The sequence below is a fragment of the Callorhinus ursinus genome, unplaced genomic scaffold (assembly GCF_003265705.2).
Source record: "Callorhinus ursinus isolate GAN/ISIS: 27379988/994484 unplaced genomic scaffold, GSC_fseal_2.0 scaffold13, whole genome shotgun sequence".
Taxonomy (NCBI): domain Eukaryota; kingdom Metazoa; phylum Chordata; class Mammalia; order Carnivora; family Otariidae; genus Callorhinus; species Callorhinus ursinus.
The window spans coordinates 1,113,697-1,125,869 of record NW_027397075.1 but is presented as its reverse complement, the minus strand read 5'-3'; the positions used below and the strand labels follow the sequence as shown (position 1 = coordinate 1,125,869).

Sequence of the window (12,173 nt, the reverse complement as noted above, 5' to 3'; positions counted from 1 at the left end):
TGATGCAAGTGAGCTTGCTGAGAATTGTGGGCTGGTTCCATGCTGCCTGTCCTTTACCTCTGGAGGGATCATGCCATCATAATCATGGAGTTAACTTATTAGGTGTGAATGTTGCCCCAGGGGCCATACCTGCAAAACAAACTGGCCCGTGTTGAGGGTGTATAGTGGAGCATCATGTTGTGGAAGAATACTTTGGTGAATACATGAAAGATAGGCTCTTTCCTCTCCACCTCATTCTCTGGGATTAAAAAAAAAAAAATCAACCTAGTTACTTCCTTATGGTGCCTAAGAGATAAAATAACCTTTTTTTTTTTTTAAATTTTATTATCTTATGTTAGTCACCAAAGATAAAATAACCTTTAGAAAGGACTTTGCTCTTTTCAGTGTGCTGATGCCAAAAGAACATTGTTGGGAGGGCCGGGCTGGGGTTCAGGAAGAAAGAAATACACAATTTGAACTCCTAGGCAGGGTTTCTTTCTTTCTTTTTTTTTTTTTAAGATTTTATTTATTTATTTGACAGAGAGACAAAGCGAGAGAAGGAACACAAACAGGGGGAGTGGGAGAAGGAGAAGCAGGCTTCCCGCGGAGCAGGGAGCCCGATGTGGGGCTCGATCCCAGGACCCTGAGATTATGACCTGAGCTGAAGGCAGAAGCTTAATGACTGAGCCACCCAGGCTCCCCGTCGGCAGGGTTTCTTTGCAGATCCAGCGTATAGACGCCATGGCACAACCATGATGTTGGGGATCACGGGCTGATCTGCATTTTAGGTGGGTGTGAGCTGGTTATTTATTGGCCGATGAGGGGAGAGAAGCTGGATGGCCAGGCCCAGTGGGGGTGACTAAGAGAGCAAGCAGAGCTGTATCTCAGGCACAAGACGATGGGCTTTATGGGTTAGTATAAAAAAAAAAAAAGGACTCGTGTCTCCGCAGAGTGGAGAGGAAATGCTGGGACAGAGGGCAGGTAAGAAAGGTTTTTTTTTTTTTTTTAAAGATTTTATTTATTTATTTGAGAGAAAGAGAGTGTGTGTGCATGCACAAGTGGGGAGGGAGAGGGAGAGGAAGAGAGAGAATCCCAAGCAGACTCCGCGCTGAGCATGGAGCCAACACAGGGCTCAGTCCCAGGACCCTGAGATCATAACCTGAGCCGAAACCAAGAGTTGGAGGCTTAACTGACTGAGCCACCCAGGCACCCCAAGAAAAGGTGTTTTGAAAGTGGTGTGGGGGGGGTCACAGAAATGATAGAGAAAACCCTTGGGAGTATGCCATGAGAGGAGGCAGAAACAGGCTGTCCTTTTGCTTATCACCAGATGCCAGGTCCAGGGTAAATGCACGATCATTACTTGTCAGAGGAAAGAATGACTATGGGGAAGTGGGAAGCAAGGGAGCATGTTGGCTCAGCAAGCTCTGGAGCTGTCTGCCTGAATCAAAATCTGGGCTTCCCTGGGTCCTACTGTGCCACTGTGGGTGAGTTATTGTACTTTTCAGGGCTCAGTTGGCTTGTCCGTAGAATGGGTAGTGTGCTAAGAGCTCCCACCTCCTCCTGGTGGCTATTAGGGTTAATAAGAAAATATGGTGCACTGTAAGCCACTCAATAAATATCATCTCTAACTCCCCCTCTTCCTCTTTGCCCTTCTCTTCTTCCTCTTATAACAATGAGGATGATGATCATGATCCGAGTTCAGTCAGAGATGCATGGGTTAGAATCCCATCTGCTTCTATTTAGCTATGTGACCTTGGACAAATTACTGTACCCTCTCTGGGCCTCAATATAATCGTCATAAAGTGGGGATAATAATACCTCTCCATAAAGTTGTTGGAGGATGTGATTGCTACTGCATGTGAGGGGCATAGCATGGTGCCTGGCCCCCAGGAAGGTGCTCAGTATATGGTGCTGTCTTTATGCTTGCTGATATAGTTGTTGTCTGCCTAGTTTCCTTCTGCCCTGGAGAGGCAAAGGGTTGCTTAGTGGATATGGATGTCAGAGAAGTGGGGTGTATAATCATGTTTTGCCAGGCAGGGTCCTCTCCCCAGGAGGAAGGGTCCGGTTGAAGGTATACACTTCTCTCTAGAAGTTCAGGGAATGACTCCGTGGTTTATGTTTGCCAAGAGTTCCCAGAATGGAGTGCCAGGAGATTGGATCAGATTACTGCTCAGGCTATTTTCAGCCACCTCAGGTTCAATGTTCCCAGAGATAAACCCAGGTTGATACAATGCTAATCATCAGTAGGGTCATTTGTGGAAAGAACATTCCTTATATATAGGAAAAAAAGTAAGGGGCTGGGTAAGATTTCTGTATTTTTACAAGTGTCAGAACAAACAAGTTCCATTTTCTATGGCATTTGAATCAGGGTGGGTAGCATTTAAAAGAAGCGCAGGAAGTCCTATTTCTATAAGTTCACAGGGAGAATTGGAGGTCCAGAGTTGCTGTTCCCAATCTTTCATTTGTTAGCACCCACAATAAATGAAAAATTGTGGCTCTCCAATGGAGAGGTGGAGTTTTCTCCTGTGGCAGAGACTGGACTTATAAATTTTATCAGAGGAAAGCCCTTAGCAGGAGAGGAGGTAGGTGGAAATCCCAGCAAGATGGGTTTTTTTTTTTTTTAAGCTTTTATGTATTTGACAGAGAGAGACACAGCGAGAGAGGGAACACAAGCAGGGGGAGTGGGAGAGGGAGAAGCAGGCTTCCCGCAGACCAGGGAGCCTGATGCGGGGCTCGATCCCAGGACCCTGGGATCATGACCTGAGCCGAAGGCAGACGCTTAACGACTGAGCCACCCAGGCGCCCAGGAAGATGGTTCAATTTGTCCTGCTGGAACTTTCATTCCTGGAGTGCCTCATGAATGCCTGAATTGCAGGGTCTTCTCTGCTAGTCACTGTGGAACCGAGCCAAATTGGAACAGAAACAAGTATCAGTAATCTTGAGCCTGTTCTGGGGCACCTGGGTGGCTCAGTCGGTTAAGCATCTGCTTAGGCTCAGGTCATGATCCCGGGGTCCTGGGATCGAGCCCTGCCTTGGGCTTCAGGCTTCCTGCTCAGCAGGGGCTGCTTCTCCCTCTCTCTCTGTCCCTCCCCCTGCTCATGCTCTCTCTCTCTCTCTCAAGTAATTAAGTAAAATCTTAAAAAAAAAAAAAATCCCAAGCCTGTTCTTTATTGAAAATGTTGATATTTTATTCACTATGCATTTTTGCATTATTTCCTACTTTTAAAAATATTGCATAAAATAGTATTTGTCTAGGTTACCGGGAGTTTTGGTACTCCTCCTTAAATTTGGCTCCCACGAAAACTCCTCACCCTGCTTCACCCTGCTCCTGGCCATTCTGCAATTAGCACTGAATCTAGAAACTTTCCAAGCTTAACATCATGCTTACCCAGCATGGGCAAAAGGATGGCTAAACGCAGGATGTGGATGTTGAAAAAATGAGTTGAAAAAGAGAAAAATTTGCTTCCCTGAGAGGAAGGGATATTTATGATACCATATTCCACTCCTTACCGGCTGTGTTCCCTGGCCAGGTTACTGAACCTCTCTGTTACTGAACCTCAATGTCTTTTTCAGTAAAATAAGGATAATGACAGTACCTCATTGCTAAGGCTGTGGTAAGGATTTAATGAGTTAATACCCATCAGATTCTCATAATCGTGTCTGGCACATACATATTGGTTGTTTTGTTATCCTTGGTTTCTGCTTCCATTTTTCTTTCTCCATATCTGGAACCCTAATACTTGGGTTGTATTATATGATGTTTGCTTAAATCGGCATTATAAGGACTAGTATAGGGATCTCAATTAGTCTGGTTAAGAACTAAACTTCTAGTCCCAGAGGTGGATCCAGAAAGGAGTTCTTTTTCCTCTCAAAGAGAAAGGTTTGCCACAGACCCAGGGATGGATAGAGCTCACCCTGGCTTTACTGTCTTCTCCTGCCTTTCTGAGACCCAGTGGTAGAGAAAGCGGTAGGGGATCCTAGCCACAGGGGATATTAAGGTTTATCATTTTTCACTGCTCCTGGCAGGAGTCTGAGCACACGGATGATGGCGAAGGGGATGAGGAGGGGTTTCCACAGCCTGTAGGTCTCCAGGAAGTGAGGTCCTTCCTTGGGTTGCAGAGGAGGCCACTGCTTCTAGCAGCTCTCAGTGGGTGCAAGAGCCATTACACGTATCTTGTGTTGTCTCTGGCTCTCCCAGAGAGGGTTGCTTGCTCTTCTGGGACAAATTGGAACAGGCCAGCCATGCAAGAAGGCACTGAGCTGCCAAGGTGCAAGCAACCCACCACTTTTCCCTTTCCACCTCCCTCCACCTGCATCTTGCAGCCTTCATTAACTGTCTGCTCTGCAGTGATTCTCAAACCTTCGCGTACAGGAGAATCTCCTGGGAAACCTGATAAGGAGGCAAATTACCAGGTCCCATTCCAGACCAGTGCTAAAACCAAGAAAGTTCTGGGTAAACTGGGACTAGTTGGTCATCTGATGATCCTCCATCTGAAGGCCTCCAGCAAGCTCCCAAGTGAGTCTCGTGGGCTCCTCAGCTTGATACTCTCTGATGTGCACTGATCCATGAAGTTTTATTTATTTATTTTTTTAAGATTTATTTATTTGAGAGAGGAAGAGAGGGAGGGAGGGTCAGAAGGAAAGGGGGAGAGAGTCTCCCGACACAGGACTATATCTCACGACCCTGAAGTTATAACCTGAGCTGAGATCAAGAGTCAGATGCTTAACTGACTGAGGCACCCAGGCACCCCTGATCAGCGAAGCTTTATTTATTTATTTTTTAAAGATTTTTATTTATTCACTTGACAGAGAGAGACACAGCGAGAGAGGGCACGCAAGCAGGAGGAGTGGGAGAGGGAGAAGCAGGCCTCCCGCAGAGCAGGGAGCCTGATGTAGGGCTCGATCCCAGGACCCTGGGATCATGACCTGAGCCGAAGGCAGACGCTGAACCGACTCAGCCACCCAGGCGCCCTGCACTAGCTACATTTTAAGTACTTCGGTATATATGTGTGGCTAGGGGCTGCTATATTATACAGCATGGTATAGAATGATTCCATCATCATAGAAAGTTCTATTAGACAGTATTGCCCTAGATGATCGATCTCCTCTAGAATGGGCTTTCTCAACCTCACCATTATTAACATTTTGGGTCAGATAATTCTCTGTTTGGGGAGATTATCCTGTACATCGTAGGATGTTTAGCAGTATCCCTGGCCTCCACATATTAGATGCCAGTATCACACACCTCACCCTGAGTTGTGACAACAAGAAAGGCTTCCGGATGTCGTGAAATGTGCTACCTAGGGGCAACATTGCACTGATTGAGAATCAGTGCCCTAGACACATGGCTTCTACCAATCTCTTTCTATAAAAGAAGGAAAGTCAACCATATACCCTGCACTTCAAATAGAGCGTTGGCACCTAAATGCAAATGTCATCTTGCAATTCCCTTGTATCAGTCTGCTTTACATCTAAGGCCTGTGGGCCTCACCTACTTTGGGGGCAGTCGTATGTACAAGAAAGTCTTGTAACAAAATGTCATTTGCAGGGTGCCTGCACGATCTCGGGGTCATGAGTTTGAGCCCCACATTGAGTGTAAAGATTACTTAAATATTATTTTAAATAAAATATTTTAAATGTTTAAATATTTTAAATATTTTTAACTTAATTAAAATATTTTAGATTAAATTAAAATCTTTTAAAATTAAATTAAAATATTTTTAAATAAAATAAATATAGTTTTAAATGTCATTTGCATGGAGATGGGTTTTGGTTATAGTAAGAGGGAGACTGCTGGAAACAATTTGGAGAGTTCTGGGAAAGTCCAGAGACTTCTCACCAAGAATGGATTGTAGTAAAAAAGGAGGTATCTTAGCCAGTGTAATGAGATTTGAGAGCCTTCAAAACATCCACATAAATAAAAGAATGATCCCATTCTAGCTTTTCCTTGAATTTTCCTCTGAGGTTTAATTGGTGACATTTGTCAGTTATATGATCCCATTTCCCAAAAAGTTTTAAAAATATGTTAGAGTCATCTTAATTTGGTGTTATAAAAAGCATTTGCGAACTCCATGGTAACTGCAGCACCTTAGACCATTCTCTGGGTGAATTTTTGCCGTGTCTGGGTGATGCACTTCATGAGATTAAAGTTCATGTTCATTTTCCAGCCTCTGACTCTTTCTCACATGTTCAGGAAGCTAAAAATCTTATATTCTTTTTTTATTTTTTTTTTTAAAGATTTTATTTATTTATTTGACAGAGAGAGAGAGACAGCGAGAGAGAGGGAACCCAAGCAGGGGGAGTGGGAGAGGGAGAAGCAGACTCCCTGCCGAGCGGGGAGCCCGATGCGGGGCTCGATCCCAGGACCCCGGGATCATGACCTGAGCCGAAGGCAGACGCTTAATGACTGAGCCACCCAGGCGCCCCTCTTATATTCTTTTTTTAAAAAAATATTTTATTTATTTATTTATTTTATAAAGCGGCGGAAGGGCAGAGGGGGAGGGAGAGGGAGAGAGAATCTCAAGCAGACTCCACGCCCACTGACATGGGGGGCCCTGATCCCACAACCTCAAGATCATGACCTGAGCCGAAATTAAGAGTCCGACACTTAACTGACTGAGCCATCCGGGTGCCCCTCTATTTGCATTCATAAAATATAATTACCTTTCTTTGGGAAGTAAGTAAATGTCTTAAAAATTAAGTAAATTCTTTTATGAAGGGGAAACATGAATAAAGAAGAGGAAGATATACCCACATAGCTCTCTTTATATTTTCCCTTCCTATTCATAGTTTTGATATTGGTCTTTTGCAAACATCCTTGTTTTCTGAAGGACCCAAATGTATAGTTATGACTGCACCTGGGTCAAAGGTGGAGAGTCTCTGAGAAGTCCCGTGGGGCATGAACTAATGCTTAGTTACCAAAGGGTTTTGAGAAATGGATGATTGAAGGTTTTGCCCTCACATGCTTCTAAGATACGATTTAAATTCCCTTATTTCCTTGTTCTAAACATTACACACTGCAGATTAAAGATTCTAAAGCATTTGTTTGTGGTGGATGATGACAGCCAAGGTAATTATTAAGCTAACATGGTAACAAAGAACATAAACAGAATCTGTTTCTTTTTTTTTTAAGATTTATTTATTTATTTGAGAGAGCGAGAATGAGAGAGAGAGAGAGAGTACATGAGAGGTGGGAGGGCCAGAGGGAGAAGCAGGCTTCTCACCGAGCAGGGAGCCCGATGCGGGACTCGATCCCGGGACTCCGGGATCATGACCTGGGCCGAAGGCAGTCGCTTAACCAACTGAGCCACCCAGGCGCCCAACAAAATCTGTGTTTCTGCTGAAATGTGGGTGTGTTTAGTATAGGATAGCTTCCTGCCCTGGTAACTGCTCAGGGATGGGTGGTGGCCTTCACTCCTTGTGTTGGAATTGTCTTTCCAAGATCAGGTGCCTGAGAAAGGAATGGAAGCTCTGTGATTATGAAAGCTTGCTTGAAATGAGATGCCTGGGAATGGACCATTTCTTCTTTTAAAAATTTTTTTTTTTCACTTTCAGGAATTCTTAGAATTACAGACTGGTATTTTGTGTGTGTGTGTGTTGGGGGAAGGGAGTGTAATACATTTATATTACTGTTTAATGTCTATTGTATCCCAGAATTTAGTCATTTGTGTTTCACCTTCATGATTTTTGCCCCTTTTCTTACCATGCATACTAATATTTATCTATTTTTTTTACCTAACAGATTTATTTTAAAAGGAAACTCATGTCATTATTGTAAATGGAAAACTTGTATCACTTGCTTATAAATATAGGTGACTACACAGTAATATATATACATACATACAGGGAAAACCAAACCATGTTATTAAATCCTAGCCAGATTATGCTGAGTGAAAGCAGTCAGTCCCAAAGGGCTACATTCTGTGTGGTTCTATTTATTTGACATTTTGAAGAAATGCAAAGATAGAGGGACAGAGAATAGATCAGTGGTGAGCAGAGGGTGGTAGGAGGGGTTGGTCACAGAGGGGGTGGCATGAGGGAGTTTTGGGGTGATGGAACTGGTCTGTATCCCAGTGGTGGTAGTGGTATGCATGTGTTCAAACTTGTAGAACTAGACACCAAAGATATTTTTTGCATGCTAATTTCAAAAATAAAATAAATTCTAGTCATAAGTTGTGGCATCATGAGGGTTCTGAGCTTGGAGCTTTGCTCTGTCTTTTTGAAAAAGAGACAATGGCAAATTCAGACAGGTGTTAAAGACTTATTAGCACCAACGGAGACTTTACCTAGTTGTTAGTTAGAAATATTGAATGGGAATTAAGGAAGAAATGATCACCAAGAGATTCCTTAGTATTTTCCACAAGGGAAATGATCCTTTCAAAAATCCCTGAACTGATCCCAAACTCTCAATTTATAAATGGGATATATTTGTACCAAAAATTGGACCCAGGCATGAGAAATGCTAGTCTGTGTGAACCCTCCCCCGCCCCCACCTTCCCCCAGAGTAGTCCAACTGATCCCGGTGTAGGTTTGTTTTGCCTCCCATTGGTTGAGGTGTCATCATCATGATGGGCCCCAGGTGATGGATGAGGTGAATGAGAACTTTGTAGGACAACCTTCGTTTGTTCACTCAACAAATATTAATTCAGTACTCTTGCATGCCAGGCAGATAATGAGCAAAATAGTGTAACTCCTGCCATCACAGAGCTTTCAGTCTAGTGGAGGACAGATGTTGAACAATATAAGCACAGAAGGTATAATATATAATTACAAACTGATAAGTCCCATGTGCAAAAGAACAGGATGCTATGATAGAGGCTGAGGGGGAACTGTTTGCATGTGGAGGAGTAAAGGAGACCTCTCTGTGAAAGCAGCATTTAAGCTGATACCTTAAAGATGAAGGGTTAGCCAGGCCAAGAGTGAAGGGACAAGCAGTCTTGCATATGCAAAGGCCATGACCCAGGAAAACGGGCCAGTGTGTTTAGTGCAGGACTTGGCAAACTATGCCCCTCAGTTCGGATGTGGCCTGTGAACTAAGGATGGTTTTTATATTTCATAATTGTTGGCAAAAATCAAAAGAAGAATAGTTCATGGCGTCTAAAAATTATATGGCATTCAAATTTTGGTGTCCATACATTGGAACACAGACACACCTCTTCAATTATATATTGTCTAGGGCTGCTTTAGTGCTATAGTAACAGAGTCGAGTAGTTGCTACAGAGTTTGTATGGCCCACAAAGCTTAAAATATTTCCTATCTGACTCTTTACTGAAAAAGTGTGTCAATGAAGTGAGGATGAAGAACAAGGGGAGAGGTAGGCAGGTGCCAGCTCATGGATACTTTTCACACCATAGTAAGGAGTTTATTTTTTATTTATTTTTACTTATTTAAAAATTGTGTGTGTGTGTCGGGGGGGCGCCTGGGTGGCTCAGTCAGTTAAGGTCTGCCTTAGGCTCAGGTGGTGATCCCAGGGTCCTGGGATGGAGTCCCGCCTTGAGCTCCACACTGGGCTCCCTGCTCAGCAGGGAGCCTGCTTTTCCCTCTCCTGCTGCCACTCCCCCTGCTGGCATTGTCTCTCAAAAGCAGGGTGGGTGGCGGAGGAGAGGAGAGGGAGAAAATCTCAAGCAGGCTCCACAACCAGTGCGGAGTCCCCTGCGGGCCAACCCTTAGCTGAAACCAAGAGTTGGACACTTGACCAACTGAGCCACCCAGGTGCCCCTATTTATTATTCTTAATACTTTTTTTTCTAAAGATTTTATTTATTTATTTGACAGAGAGAGTGAGAGAGCACAAGCAGGGGGAACAGTAGAGGGAGAGGGAGAAGCAAGTTCCCCGCCAGGCAGGGAGCCCGATGCGGGGCTCGATCCCAGGACCCTGAGATCATGACCTGAGCCAAAGGCAGACGCTTAACCATCTGAGCCACCCAGGCACCCCTTATTATTACTTTTTTTGTTAAGGTTTTATTTAAGTAATCTCTACCCCCACAACCTAAGGCTTGAACTCATGACCCCGAGATCAAGAGTCTCATGCTCTTCCAAGTGAGCCAGCCAGGTGCCCCCATAGTAAGGAATTTAGATGTTATTTTAGATTCAGGGGAAAGCCATTGAGCAGAGTTGGGGTAGACGTTGGGGAGCTGTTGAGTCTCTCTCTCTCTGTGCTTTTTAACTTTGTCTTGTGGTGTAGTTTTTTTGGAGCCCCCAGGAAGGGCATTCCTCTGGATAAGCAAGAGAATCTTCTTCACTCTTATCTGTACCCCCAGGTTTTGCTTCTCCTTTGGTCCTTGCCACCCTGGTAGAGGAGGTGGACTGAAAGTGTCCCATTTGTCAGCTGTCTTTTTCAAGTGCAGGTGGGGCTGGAAAGGTGTTCGGGGCTGTCGGTTTTTCAATTTCCTTTCATTGCTGGGATGATTGCTATGCTCAACATTTCAGTGATGGTTTTATTGTGCTTATTTTGAGGCTTTAAGGAAATGACACAGTTTAAAATCTCAATATGCTTTGATTGTAGCGAATTTTGATTTATTTTAGAGCTTCTGTAACCTCTTTGGGAACTGGGGGAGAAAGCCTTCATATTCAGCTTATTCCAGCATTTTCTCTCCCGTTTCCCCCAGACACGGTGCTTTAGTGTTTTACTTTTTTTTAGAAAATGGGTTTTCACTTTGAAATGACTCATTTGGAAAAATTCTTGCTTCCTTTTTTTGTCTTTACTATCCTTTTTCTTTTTTTTTTTAAAGATTTATTTATTTTTTTGACAGAGAGATAGGGAGAGAGCGCAAGTAGGCAGAGCAGAAGGCAGAGGGAGAGGGAGAAGCAGGCTTCCCACTGAGCAGGGAGCCTGATGTGGGGCTCGATCCCAGGACCCCAGGATCATGACCCGAGCTGAAGGCAGATGATTAACCAACTGAGCCACCCAGGTGCCCTTTACTATCCTTTTTCTTAAATTGTGATAATATATATACATAACATTAAATTTATCATCTTAACCAATTTTTTAAAGATTTTATTTATATATTTGACACAGAGAGAGAGAGAGAGAGCACAAGCAGGGGGAACAGCAGAGGGAGAGGGAGAAGCAGGCTTCCCGCTGAGCAGGGAGCCCGATGTGGGGCTCTATCCTAGGACCCTGGGATCATGCCCTGAGCTGAAGGCAGACGCTTAACCGACTGAGCCACCCAGGTGCCCCTCATCTTAACCATTTTTAAGTATACATTCACTAATGTTAAGTACATTCACATTGTTGTGCAACCCATCTCCAGAACTTTCTCATCTTGCAAAACTGAAACAGTATACCCATCAAACAACAAATAACAATTCCCCATTTCCTTCTCCTCCCAGCTCCTGACAACCACTATTCTGCTGCCTATTTCTATTTCTGTGAATTTGACTACTCTAGATTAAACGCCTATAACCGGAGTCATACATATTTGTCTTTTAGTGACTGGCTTCTTTTACTTAGCCTAATGTCCTCAAGGTCCATCCATGTTGTAGCAGGTGTCATAATTTCCTTGCTTTTTTTTTTTTAAGATTTTATTTATTTAATTGACAGAGAGAGACACAGTGAGAGAGGGAACACAAGCAGGGAGAGTGGGAGAGGGAGAAGCAGGCTTCCCCCAAGCAGGAAGCCCAGTGCAGGGCTTGATCCCAGGACCCTGAGATCATGACCTGAGCTGAAGGCAGACGCTTAATGACTGAGCCACCCAGCATCCCCGAATTTCCTTGCTTTTTAAGGCTGAATAATATTTCAATGCATGGATATATCAAATTTTGTTTATCCCTTCATCCATTGATGGACACAGGTTGCTTCCACCTTTTCACTTTTGTGAATAATGCTGCTATGAAAATGGGTGTATATATATATATATTTTGAGACCCTGCTTTCAATTCTTTTAAATGAATATGGAGCAGTGAAATTGCTGGATCGGATGGTAATTCTATTTTTAATTTTTAATTTTTCTAAGCTTTTATTTATTTATTTGACAGAGAGATCATGTGCGAGCACAAGCAGGGGGAGTGGGAGAGGGAGAAGCAGGCTCCCTGCTCCACATCAGCAGGAAGCCTCATGTGGGGCTTAATTCCAGGACTCTGAGATCATAACCCAAGCTGAAGGCAGACACTCAACCAACTGAGACACCCAGGTGCCCCCCAAATTTTATTTATTTATTTATTTATTTATTTATTTATTTATTTATTTATTTATTT

At 43.6% G+C, this 12,173-nt stretch overlaps 1 protein-coding gene across 1 annotated transcript in view; it reads left to right on the top strand.

Moving 5' to 3' along the window:
- The first annotated feature begins 533 nt into the window (after positions 1-533).
- The window catches only part of TMC5 (transmembrane channel like 5), a 63,385-nt gene continuing 51,745 nt past the window's right edge, over positions 534-12,173 (top strand). The window contains exons 1-2 of the mRNA XM_025855524.2: positions 534-767; positions 1,307-1,473. The gene's annotated coding sequence lies outside the window, so the exon portion shown is untranslated. The remainder of the gene's footprint in view (positions 768-1,306; positions 1,474-12,173) is intronic.